This window comes from Arvicanthis niloticus, chromosome 29, assembly GCF_011762505.2.
Source record: "Arvicanthis niloticus isolate mArvNil1 chromosome 29, mArvNil1.pat.X, whole genome shotgun sequence".
NCBI lineage: Eukaryota > Metazoa > Chordata > Mammalia > Rodentia > Muridae > Arvicanthis > Arvicanthis niloticus.
In genome coordinates, this window is record NC_133437.1 from 20,338,381 (window position 1) to 20,351,724 (window position 13,344).

The following is a 13,344-nucleotide window of genomic DNA, read 5'->3' on the forward strand; positions in this document are numbered from 1 at the left end:
CAAAAGAAGCTTATCAATTCTGATAATGATAAAACCACATAAATCCCAGTGGTTCACACCATATTCAATGTGAAATAGTAAATTCCCTTTCCTAAGATCAAGAGCAACAAAAGAATATTTTGTCTTTCCATTTCTATTTAACATTATACTGAAGATTCTAGACTATAAAATAAGACAAGAAAAAGAAAAATCATGAAGATTGAAAGAGATGAATCCAATTAACTCTAATTATACATAATTATTTAGAAATTTATGAGAGAGGATCTATCAAAACTAATAAATGAAGTTATAAAGGTTGCAGGACACAAGGCCAATAGATTTAACTCTGTTTCTTTTACCAATATAAAGAATAGAGCTTAAAATAATACTAGTGCTTTTCACAAATGAGAAGATTCAATAGTCTGATGTATCAATTCTTTCTAACTTTATGTAGTCAATGCAACCTAGTCAATATACCACTGACTATTCTGTAGACATCAACAAACTGGAAGCCAAATGTCAGCATGCATTAAAGAACAAAATCATATCCATTGTGGTCCTTGTTTGGCTCAGGTTCGGGCAGTCATGCTGGTGAGACTTTATGGGTGTAACTTCTCTGCTCACACTCCTCAGATACACAATCTCACAGCAAGCTCACCGAGCCTCTGGTGGGTCTTACAGTCTTTTGCCTTCTCTTGTGAAATGACCCCTGGGGACCAGAGGCCTTGAATTTGAAAGGAACAGGAGGAGTCTATGGAGAGTTTGGAGGAGTAAAGTGAAGAAATAATGTAATTAACATCTAGAGAAAATGAAAAGAAACACTTTTTAAAAGAGTGAAGTCAGAGAATACCTTCTACTTGGCATCAAGACTTACAATGAATGTTACAATCATCAAGATAGTAAAGCCTCAGAAAAAGATCTGGATACCTAGATTGAGAGATGAACTAAAGAGCCCCCAAGATAAGATTTTTAGTAAATGATACTAGACAACCAGACATTGTCTCGCCAAAGGAAAAATAAATCTAGATATAGACTTTACACCACTTAACAAAAATTGACCGAAATGGGTCATAGACACAAATATAAAGCACAAAAGCTACAAAACTTTCTGAAGCAGCACAGGATAAAATCTACCTGACCTTGAGCTTGACAATGACTTTTTAGATGCAACACTAGAAGCTCGAGCCATGAAAGCAAATTGGCAAGTTGGACTTAGTTATAATTAAATATAAATTGAAAATGCTTGGAGCCAGAGAAATGGCACCATGAGTAAAAGCACTTGCTGTTCTTGCCAATGATCCAGGTTTAGTTCCCAGCACTTACATGGTGGCTCCCAGTCACCAGTAACTCCAGGTCCAGGAGACCTGATACCCTCTGTTGACCTCACCAGGCACCAGGCACACATCTATGCAAATGAAGCAGTCCTATACAAACAAATAAATAAATTTTATAAAATTACTTGTAAATATTGTTTGGAGCTTTGCGCAGTGGCAGTATCGCAGCCAATGAGGTTTATCCGAGGCACGATTATTGATAATTGTAAATATTGTTTGCGACTTAGAGTTGTATGTGAGGTGAACGAAGGCAGAGTGGAGAAGAGAGGCTGGAAGTGCCATGTGACAAGGCTACCCAACAGGATGCTCAAGGAAATCCAGAATGCCCTACTAAAGCTGTCTCTAGCACCAAGGCAGAGCCATAGAAATGCCTGCTATTCTTATGTGGTTATTACTAGCCTTGGGATGGGATTCCCTCTTTGAAGGAGGAGTTTTTACAGTTCAAAGACTTCTTCCTTAAAACTACCCAGGAGCAGCTCAAGAGTACATTTCATTACCAAGATTTATCACCCTGAAGCAGCCAGGCTTGGAAGAGGATGTTCAGAAATGTCTGAAGGTAAGAGGTCACCCAGCGCTGTTCTGTTGCTGCAGCCCCTGAGGGCTCCTAACCCAGATGATGCAGCAGCCACTGATGTAACAGAGATGCAGAGACCAACAAAGCCCAAGTCCTAGAAACAGCTAGAGTGTGAGTTATGCTTCATGCCACAAATAAAAGCCACTCTGACCATCAAGTGATCTGTTCTCTTGAGACATCTTCCTTGTGCATTTGGATTGAATGGACAGTTTTTAAAACAATGCAGAAGAAAATCCCAGGCCTTGGCATGTCTCTGGACTACGTGCATGTTAGAAATGTGTGGTTTCTGCTGATGCCTGACATAGAGTAAGGAGAAAGGTTTAAAGCTTTCTTTAAACTATCAAAAAACCTCTTTGATTGTATTCATCAACTCCCCCCCCCCACACACACACACCCTGCCCCCAGTGTGGCATAACTAAAATCTGTGAATGAAAGCAGTTGTCAATTTCATTTTATTTTTTGGGAGAAAGTAGTTTTATCTTAATTTTAAGGGCTCCTTTCTTTTTCTTTTTCTTTTTCTTTTTCTTTTTCTTTTTCTTTTTCTTTTTCTTTTTTCCTGATGTTTTAACTGAATTTATTAAAGCAGCTGACTGGTTCTTTAGAACATGCTCTCAGAGGCTTAGAGCGACAAGCTGCATTGTTTGCCGATGGGAGCATCAAACAAACATCTCAGCCCTCACAGACATCACTTGTGACTCTGCCATCAAGTGTAGATTCCCCCTTCAAAGCATCTGGTGACCATTTCACAGTACTTACCTGGGGACCTGTAGAAAGCCTGAGGTTTTAGTAAGAGCCTGTCTGCATCCTAAAGAAAATGCTCTGGGCTTTGCAAAAAGACCTTTGAGAGAACAAAAAGTAGCTACACAGCTGATAAAGGACTGGTTTAATACAACAACAAAAACAACCTCTGAAAGTTCAACAGTAAGAAAAAACTCCATTGGAAAAATGATCAAAAGCTTTGAACAGACACCGAACCAAGAAGATATGCAGATAACAAATAAGAATACGGAAATCTGCCCAATCTCCTGTGCCATCAAGAAACTGTAAAGTAAGAGAAGAGTTAGACACCATTGTGGGAGTGGCGGAAACCTCCATGAATGTGAATGTGTAGTGTTGCATAAATGTGTCAAGAATCCTAGTGTCTCAGAGCCATGGGAGTGGCAAAACAAAACAAAACCAAAAACAGCCTCCCCAGATGAGACTCACAGGTGTGGAAAAGTCACCTACTGGCCAGAGTTTCCACAGTGCTTGTGAAAACTATCATCCAGAGCAGCACCAGAGCTCCTACTGGGACCAGCTAAACCCGCTCTCTGGGTCACCTTCACCCTCACAGCAGGAGAGCACCTCCCTTTTCATCTGTAAGTAATAAACCTGCTTCCTTATACAAACTAAGCAGGGCTGAGGTTCTGGGCTGCAGTGGTGAGGTCCACAGCTCTGCATTTTGATCAGTTGTGATTTTCTGTAATGGTCTCTGTAATGTTGCCAAAAGACATTTCCTTGAATGGGGCAAGAATTATACTATTATGTAGGTATAAGGAGACAGAGAAAGACAGAGACAGACAGACAGACAGACAGACACACACACACACACACACAGAGAGAGAGAGAGAGAGAGAGAGAGAGAGAGAGAGAGAGAGAGAGAAGAGGCCAGACAGGAACACATGGAGAGAGAGGGGGAGGGGGAAGGGGAGAGGGAGAGAAAGGAGTCAGAGGGAGAAAAGGGGGAGAGAATCAGAGAAAGAGGGAGAGGCTAAATAGTCCCTTTTATAGTAAACCAGGCCTACCTGGCTGTTGCTAGGTAACTGTTGGGTGGGGCATAGAAGGAATAGTTATTAGGGATTGTGACACTTGCAGGTTCTCATCCAGGATCCATGACCTCACTACTGAGTAGTTGTCTAGGCTTCCAGTACTAACCATCATTCTCTTGCTGAGTAGGGCTTAAGCCAAAGAGCTGTTGGCTACCGCCCAGGCATGTGGCCGACACCGCCCCAGTCGAGGTTACTGTGCCATGGCGGTCACTGCTGTGGTACATGGGTATCATAGCTGGGCTGGGCTGTTGGTTGCTTCCCTGATTTGGAAACTTGCATGGAGCTTTCTGGCACCACGAGTCTTCAGAGAGGGGACATTCAGGTCCAGCTCAGATCCTCTGAGTGGCTGCCATGCCTAGTGTCCTCAGCAGTAGGGGACTTAACCTCCCACCTCTTGAGTGGAAAATAAAGGGCAGCAACAATAGCTGATAATGCTTTGGAAGTATCTTGGGCAACTCTGACTAAAGGGACAACAATAAATTCATCCCTCCCCCTCTCTCTGCCTCCCACCCCCAAGATCTTCTCCAACTTACTCCCCAAAGATGCCAGTTTGAACTTCATTCCTCCATACTTTTAAATGTATCTCAGTTTCTCTTAAATAAAAGCACGCCATATCTTCTGATAAAAACTTGATCAATTTTTAATGGTAACATGTATCCAAAGTGTCTCCTGTTAATGCCTGCCCCTCGTTCATTTCAATGGCTGTACAGCGCTTTGTGATTTAGATGACCCAGTTGACCTGACCAGCCCCTGATGGACACTAATGCTATTTATAATTGTCCACTACTGCCAATAATTGACTTCTAATGATTCGTCTCATCTCTGATAACTCTGAGCACGTCTAAAAGGGGGAGATGAAGAGATCTCCTAGAAACCAGCTCTTCCTAATTGAAAGGAAAACTTGTGTGGCACTCTCTATCATCCTAAGATAATAGGGCTGCATCAGAGGAGACAATTGATGGCAAGTACAGAACACTGTGTCCCTTCAAGTGTCCTCTCACCAGCCCCCTGTGCTCTCTCACTCTTTCTCTCATCTCCCCAAGGACAGTAAGAGCTCATGGTAACATCAGCAGGTTCTATTAATACCGCACAGAGAGAGGCCAAGACAGTCCAGGCAGTGAAGGCAGCCAGGGAGGTAATACATCACTGAGTACAGGGAAGCAAGCAGGGAGCAAGAGCCACAGGGAGCCAAGGCAGAGACTGAGGATTCCAAGGAGGCTGATACTCTATGAGTAATGTAGGGAAAGAGGCAGAGAAAGGACTGTGGGTACTACCATGGGTCTTCATTTCTCCTTCCCCACTGTGTGGCCAATAGGAAACCCAAGGAGCGTATTGTATTAAAACTGCGTATTTAAAGGCTGTGCTTAGATCATTTCAGTGTTCAGTGCAGTAGTAATGAGTTTGACGTGCATTAACTGAAAACTCATAAAAAGGAGGCCAGAGTCACTAGAACATGTCTCAAGTGCACTCATTCAGAAGTAAGGAAAAATGGCAGAAGGGCATACTTAGAACTGTTAACATGAGTAACTTTGGGACTGGGAGTGTAGCTCATTGGTAGAGTCCTTACTTAGCATGCATGAAGTCCTAGGTTCAAATCTCAGCATCAAGGGGAACCGAAAAGAAAATGCCTTTTAAAGAGGACAGAGATTGAAATGACAAAACAGGTCACCTACCTATGAATTGTCAAACTATTTGGCTGTTCCCTGCAGCCGAGGCTCCCAGGGCACATGACTGTTGACAAATTTAAAGAAAAGGGTAAAATACCTCAGATACTTTTCTTAGGAAAAATGTCAACCTTCCAAGATCACTGATTTGTAGATATTCAAACCTGAATGTTGGAGAAGACAAAATCTTAAAAGCAAGCTGCGGTGTCCCTGTTAAAGGCACACCTGGAACCTGCATCTTCATTTCCTCCAGAGTCACAGGGACAATGACAGGGATGAGAGATCCACTGAAGTTTCCTAAGGAGAATTTGGAACATTGCTTCATAAACTCTCACTGCTCATCCAGCTCTGACACACATTGGGTGCTTAAAGCCAGGCGAAGGCTGGCACAGTGCAGAGAACAAACACGGGAATTAGGTGTCTGCTGATGTGTTTCCATCTGGGAAAAATTATGAGATCTCTGAACAATAACAGGCCTGAGTCACAATAAAATCTAATTACACATACAAGGTCTGGTCTGTGTGCATAGTCTGTATATGTACTGAATAATTAGGAGGGCCCAGAACCAAAAAAAAACAAACAAACAAACAAACAAACAAACAAACCCAAAAAAACAAAAAACAAACAAACAAACAAAAAACACGTAACCCCTTGCTCACAGAATTTCAAGAGGCAACAGGACCACAATGCACTAAATAAAACACACAGAGCCTTTCAAAATTTGATGTGTGGTGTGTCTGCCTAGGTGGATAGTTCATGATGCAGGCTCAGGGTGTGACTAGTCCAGAAATGGACTCTCTTTAAGAACAGGGCAGTTGTAACTACACAGTTAAATTCTCTAGAATCTCAGGAAATATCTGGTTGCTTCTGGGAGTGAATTTTGATGAAGAAAAAGGGATCTTCATTCATTAAAAAAGAATGCCAGTCTTCCTTTTACAACTATGATATGAGAAGAGAAAGCCTTTTTTTTCTCAGCGTACAAAGTAGAACCGATATATTTAAAATTACAAGGTCTGTCTATGAATAGCTTGCTAGTAGCATTTGTATATATCATTACAGACAACCTTAAAAGCTAAATATCAACTTTCACAGCAAGGGAAACAAAGGATCAGCAAGGTTCAGAAACTGGGCTTGGTTATAGTATGCCTCCCCCAAGCCCCACCCCAGTGTCATACTTCAGTCATTTGACAGTTTTTCTTAAACTTGGATTTAAACAAGGCAACAGTCTCTCCCCAAACTTGTCCTTGAACTGAAGTTTAGTGAAGAGAGACTAGTATTCGAAAATTTTTCATTTCTTTCTTTCCTTTTTCTCTCTTTTTTTTGTGTGTATGTATGTTTGTGTGTATGTGTGAGAGAGAGGGAGAGAGCGTGTGTGTGTGTGTGTGTGTGTGTGTGTGTGTGTGTGTGAGAGAGAGAGAGAGAGAGAGAGAGAGAGAGAGAGAGAGAGACTGAGAACTAGCTGGCTAGTTAGTTAGTTAGCTAGTTAGTGGTCAACATTCTGTGCCTCCCTCAACCGCTCTCGGCCTTCCTTTTGACATAGAGTCTCTTGTTGAGCTTGAAGTTCATGACGTCAGCTAGGCTGGCTGCCCAGTGAACTCTAGGGATCCCCCTGCCCTGATTTCCTCAGCTCTGCCCATGCAAATCAGCGCATACCCCGCCTTTCACAAGGCTCCAAGCTCAGCGCCCCACATTTGCACACCAAGCACTGCTGCTAACTAAGTCCTCAACCCAGCCCCTCCCATTTCGTTTTTTTTTTTTTAAATGGTGAAATTAATGAGCTTTACACAACATTGGCTGCATTTAGTAAATAAAATAACAGTGTGACAAGACAAGTTTCCATTTGTTCCTGTAATCAACAAGCAATGCTTTGGTATAAATGCACCTGTTGTAGCTCTCTGTCGTCACACCAGGAGTTTAATTCCCAGAGTCACAGTATTTCTAATGCTGGTGGCAATAGTTGCACAACAACATTAATATACTTATAGCTGCTGTAAAATGGTAACAATAATATATATATACACATACATACACACACACACACACACACACACACACATATATATATATATATATATATATATATATATATATATATATATATATGCAGCTTTTAAGCTGGTATCATGTAAAGCAGCACTTCATAACACAGCCGTAAAACTAAAACCTTAAAAGTATTTATTCTGTCTTAATTGTAGAAACAACAGAATAAACGAAGAAGATATAACAATGCTAAAATCAATTCAAGCCTTGAACACTGCTTCATTAGCAATTAGGCTACACATACCCTAAAAGTCACAACATAGAAGTGAATGGACCGCTTTCTTTGCAACAAGCTTCATGCAACGTTCAATGAGTTAATAAAAATATTTCTTATAGTTTATTTTTAAAAATTCAAATTTAAAATATACGCCATCTATCTTTCTGTTTCTTGGCATGGAAGATTGTAGAACTAGGAGACAGCAAACTACCCAATTCAACCAATCTGTTTATTTACTTTATGTTGTTCAACCTGCCCAACAGCGTAAGCTGCCATGATAGGCAATGAACACTAACCAGCCCTCGCTGTGCAGGGATTGTGATAAAGCCAAATGGTGTCTTCATATAGCATTAAGACATGTCTAGCAAGAGCTAAACAGTAATCTTAGCCTCTTGTTGTTCTCAGCTACCTCAAGGAAGATTCTCCTAATTCAATCTGCTGCAAATTTTTACATTGGATTCTCGCATGTAAAGAAAATGTAAAAAGCAAAGAAAATAAAAAAAAAATGTAGCTATGGGTGGAAACTGTATATAGAGTTGAGGAGGGAGAGAGGGACAAGACCCACCCCTCTTATGCTTGCAATCAAACCTAATCAAAGATGAATTGAAACAAGTATGTGCTCTGTGAATCTGTGTCAGATAGAAAGCCCGACAAACAGGAGCCAGGAAAACACACCGGTGGATTGTGGCTTCTCCCCTAAAGCAATTGAACAGATTGTAGAGAGCAGTTTCAGTTTCACCAGCCCAAGAAAGCTACTCTTAGGTGCCTAAGATGAACAACAAGGCTGAGCTGCCCAAGATGACACACTGACAGGTCAGATGCTTTTATTCACAAAACACGTCGTCTTCAACAAACTGATTTCCGAATAAGCGCTCACTTTCCCAGTCTTAAGAAAATGGGTTTTCTGGTGATCATGTGACACGCGGTACACGATGGCATCTTTTCAAGAATCACTCCGAGGCTGGGAACTGCTATCTTGCTCTCTGGAGTATCATTCACATTTAAGAACCATAATAGACTAATCACCATTTTTACCTAAAATCTCTTAGGTTAATCTATGGGTGAGACCAGAGAAGCGAATTTCCCTGTTGTGGAGCCACAAACTTCTCACCCCCAAAGCAGCCAGCTCTCCTCCAGACCCTTTCTTACCCGCCCCTCCCCCCCCCCCCACATCAGCGAACGCCATTTGCTTTTACATTAGAGAGTCAGGGAAGGACTACTGTCTGCATGTGTTGACACTGAGCGCCAAATTTCATTTAAGAAACAATGTGGGAAATCTCTATGATATTTTTTTTTTTTAAAGAAAACTGTTTTCTTTTTTTTTTTTTTTTTCTAGAAGGTGTTTATTTCATCCTTTCTTACACCTCCAGGGCTGTCTGAACACAACTTTGTGAGGAGAGGAAGTCCTCCATGGGCTGGTTTTCACCGCTCTTTGCCATGGAGGATGCACATCAGCAGATAAAATTCTAGCGGCCGATGACCGTCTTTGGAGAAATGGGAAGCCAGATCTTTGTCTGGGTTTCTTGGTAACTACTTTTCTCCCTCTCCCTTTCTCCCTCTCCCCTTTCTTCTCTGCTAGTCCATCCCCCCCACCCCCCCAGGAATTCCTTTTGTGGCACATATTACAGACTTTGTGTTCATTCAGTCAAAGGTTTGATACAGGTTTCCCAGAATGTGGTCTTTTTTTTTTTTTTTTTTTTTTAAGCTGGGTTGGATTTTTAATATTCCATCAAAGAGTGCAAGAACAGCCAGCAATGCTTTCAACACGAATTTTTATGGTTTAAAAAAAAAACCAAAGAGCCACTATGTTTTCTAAGCCATTCTGAAATCCCACTTGGATGCCAAGGCCTCTGCCTAAAGCCTGAGGAACGGATTGATCTTAGAGAGCCTGATGAACTCAACCAAGACAGCATTTGCTTGAAAAATTGCGCCGAGCACTAGGAAGCTTGCCAACATAAAATGAGTGGAGTCTGAGAGAACTGTCTCACTCCAGCTAAGGACAAAAAGTAAACTGAAAGGCGTCCCCCGCCCTTCCTTAGTCAATCAGCTAAGCAGGAAGGAAGATACTCCAGCGGGTGAAAGGAATATCTGGGCATCCCTCAGAGACTTCAAAGACGTCTGGGTACCCGGGGGAATCCTAGTCGCTGAGACAACGCCTTCCCAGTGCTACCACTGCGGCGCACTGCGGAGCTCTTAGCCTGCCTGCAGCCTCTGTCCTGCCCCGCATTCCCTGTCATCCCTGCCGCAGTCTATCCTCCCACCCTAGTCCCTCCAGTCACTGCTTTCTGCACAGGGCGCGCCACAGGGCATCCATCACCCGGGAGCCTTTGACGCACACATGCGCGCTCCCAGACAGGCTGGGTCTCCTATCCTCCACCTCCCGCCCCCCCCCCCCCCTCCTTGCGGGGCTGTATTTGCATCACGCCCACACGTAGAGGATGACGCGAGCGCCCCCACCCCGGCTCCAGTGGTCCAGGCGGTACTTCCAGAGCTGGTGACTCAGCTCCTCCCTCTCCGCCCCCGCGCGTGGCGACTGAGGTTCCCGCACGCCCACAGAGATGCTCCTTGTATCTGCGGTGGGGTGCTGGCTTCCCCAGCCAAGTTCATCCCGGCATTCTAAAATCTTTCCCGCCTGGCCAGAGGCGTTTCAGCCTCGCGGGAGAAAGTACTCTCTATTTTAGAGCCCATTTGAAGACGAAAAGTCCACCAAGAGAAGATGGTGAGCTGTCGTCCCATTTCCTCTTGGTCTTAAATTGGAGACCTCGGTAGTAATTGTTGCTATCATCATCATCATCATCATCATCATCATCATCATCATCATCGGGGACAGTCCCTCTCCTAAGAAACCCTCACTCTTAGATGCGCTTCGCTGAGCCGCCAGGCGCATAGTGGACACTCAATAAGGTTTTGCTGGATGGAGGTGCAGTGTCAGAGAAGTCTGGATTCTTACAAAGGGCCACAGTAGGCACGCTTCTCTGCTTTCCGCTTTTTTTTTTTTTTTTTTTTTTTTGGAAGAGTTTGAAAATTGACGGGATTTCTGTTAGCCTCCCGCAGAGTCGACTGCGGCTCCCCGTGCTTTCCAACCATCTCTGCACGTCTGCAGAGGGTTCCCCGCAGAAAAAGTTGAGCCAGAGGCTGCAGTGATGGCTCGGTGATGGTGGGCGCTCCCGGCTGCCTGCTTTGAATAAATAGTCTCTGCAGCCCTTCCTGAAGCTTCCCCTCCTCGACCCCCAAAGAAGCCAGGGGACGCCCACCCACCTGCCCTTGAATCCGGAACATAGAGCACCTTTGACCTGCCCCAGCCCAGTAAACACTGGGTTACTCACTGCCTCAGTGACAGTCCCTGCTTCCCATCCCAACACAGGTCCCCAGCGGGCAGCCTGCCTCACCTGCAGCCGCTTTCCCGGGGCCAGAGCCGGCAAAGTTGCGCTAGTTGCGCTTCTGGGAGGCTGCAAAAAGTTCTCTGGTTACAACGCTGGGTCTCCCGGTACCGAAGAGGAATCTAAAACGGAGCGAGCCCTCGCCACGGTTGCGGGGGACTCCTTACTCACCCTTCCAGCCGCCGGGGACCCCTTTCCCTGAGCGGTGTCTGCACTGCAGCGGTCGCCTTGCGAGCACCCCTCCGCTGGCAGTCCGGGGCCGCCTCGGTCTGCCACTCTCTCCTGCGGCGCGCGCAGTGGTGACTCCTTTGAGCTAGTCGGCGGCGAGAGGAGGGGCGGGAAAGTGGCTCCGGGCGGCCACGCTGCGGTCCTCCTCCTCCGCCTCCTCCCTTCGGTGCTGCAGTGGCGGGCGGCGGCGGGGCGAGAGTACAAGCGATGCGCAGGGAGGGGGTTACGGCGCGCGGGGGAGGAGGGCGCTGTGCAAGGCTGGGCGAGCTCCCGGTGTGCTGCGGAGGCGCCGCTGCGGTGTGGGTCTTGGGGCGGGGGAAGGGGTGCGGTAGGGGTTGGCTCCAAGTGGCAGGTACTTTTGGAGAAGTCAGAGCTCAGTTTGTAGCAGGAGGGGCGGGGTTGGGGGGGGGGCTTAAGGCACCGGTGCTGAATTAGTCACCGAGTGTGACTGTGCGCTGTTCATTTGGCGGCCCCTTGGGTGGGTTCCAGCAAAGCACAAGGAAATTGTTGATTGCGGGAGGCCAGTGCCTGGGGAAGGAGGGCTTTTGTTCTGTTTCTGAGCCTGAAACTGGTTCATTTTGACTTGGCTTTCAGTAAGTCAGTAGGCAGGAGTAGCTGATCTCCCCCCCCCCGCCCCCCCCCAAGTCCCGCCACACACACACCTGAATCTCCATGCTGGCACACAATTCAAGAGAAAACTTGGGGCTCAGTGGAAGGAACTCCACGGTCGGTGTGTGTGTGTGTGTACGTGTGTGTCTCCCCAAACCAAGGAGGGCCAAGGAGCAGCCGGGATGGGGCGGGGTGGGGATTTCTTAGCATTTTTAAAAGAATAAAAAAAGAGAAAGAGAGAGAGAAAGTCGCTAGAATATTGCTCTTGTTCCCAGGAATGCCTTAGAGGGCGAGAAACAGCAATCTCAGCCTCACCTTAGCTCTGGGGCTGGACTATACCAACTGAAATTCACCCCAGAGAGACCACACCCAAGCACCAACTCTGTCTTGGCTGGGCAGGACATCGTCCTCCTCTTACCCACCCGAGCACCGAGCACCGGAAGGAGCAAACTGGGAATCCAGGCATCCCCGTGTGGTAGACCCTGGCAGCTCCGAGCTCATGTGCTTTGTGTCCACCGTGCAATCATTACTCTTGTAATGATGACCGGGAGGAGCGAGGCGCGGGTGGAGGCTGCAGTGGGCAGAGCTCTCACGCAATCTCTCCCGCGATGTGTTCATGCAAGAAATAGCCTGAAAGATTGAATAGGTGGCTGTATATTTGGCCGCGCAGATACATATGTAAACAATGCATGTAGAGGTTGCTGGAGAAGAGCAGTCGGGCTCTTCTGAGAACGGGAAGGTGCTGGAGGCTCCCGCTAAAGAAGCTGGTGGGGACCACGTGGACCGCCTGGGACAGATAACTCCAGCTTGCTGTAGTCCATGCGTGCCACAATTCTGGATGAGATGAAGAGAGGAAAATGGAACCAGCCCTCAGCCTCTGGCTGCCCCTCCTTGCTCATCTTGCATCGGAGACTCAGGATTCTCAGGCCCTGTTGAGCCTACACTTTCTGAATGAGTCTTTGAAAAACCCATCTGGCTCCCGTATTTTGATTAAATGCTTTGCTGTTTGCACCACTTACTGTGGTGCTGTGAGATGGTTGGATGGCATAAAAATTAACCCACTCGCTTAGACATCCTTTCTGTGCATTCTTGCTTAATAAATTAAACAATTATTCTGGGAAATTTAAGAAACTTTAGGTGAGTGCTAGTTGTAGATGTTTGTATCCCCAAATTCTGTTATTTTACATTACAGTTTTTGAACAAATGCGAAACTATGACGCTGGTTTAATATATGGCTGGTAGGCACGTTCTTTGCATTTCCTGATAGTAATGGAAAAATCCTAAAATGTCCCACAAATAGTTTTGAATAAAAGGTAACAATAAACACAAAATAATGGCTCTGAGGCCATCACCATGAAGGAGAGCCAGTCACACAACAGAAGAATCTGCAGTCGCAAAACTGGCCACAAAACTTCCTTTACTTGAAAAAAAATTAAAAAACAAAACAATAACAACAAAAAGTTGAAAGCACTTACAATCTCAGTGAGAGAGGAAGTGCCTATGCCTGCTAG

The 13,344-nt window shown here is 45.3% G+C and overlaps 1 protein-coding gene and 1 pseudogene across 3 annotated transcripts in view; one reads left to right on the forward strand and one right to left on the reverse strand.

The window, feature by feature from the left end:
• The window catches only part of Sv2c (synaptic vesicle glycoprotein 2C), a 177,407-nt gene extending 165,133 nt beyond the window's left edge, over nucleotides 1-12,274 (reverse strand). Inside the window, exon 1 of one of the 3 annotated variants that reach the window (XM_076927208.1) lies at nucleotides 12,256-12,274. The gene's annotated coding sequence lies outside the window, so the exon portion shown is untranslated. Of the gene's footprint in view, nucleotides 1-11,005; nucleotides 11,115-11,167; nucleotides 11,316-12,255 lie in introns of those variants that run through there. The other 2 variants (XM_076927206.1, XM_076927207.1) reach the window with 2 other exon arrangements.
• LOC143440501 (U4 spliceosomal RNA) lies at nucleotides 1,456-1,532 on the forward strand (annotated as a pseudogene).
• Nucleotides 12,275-13,344: the final 1,070 nt, after the last annotated feature.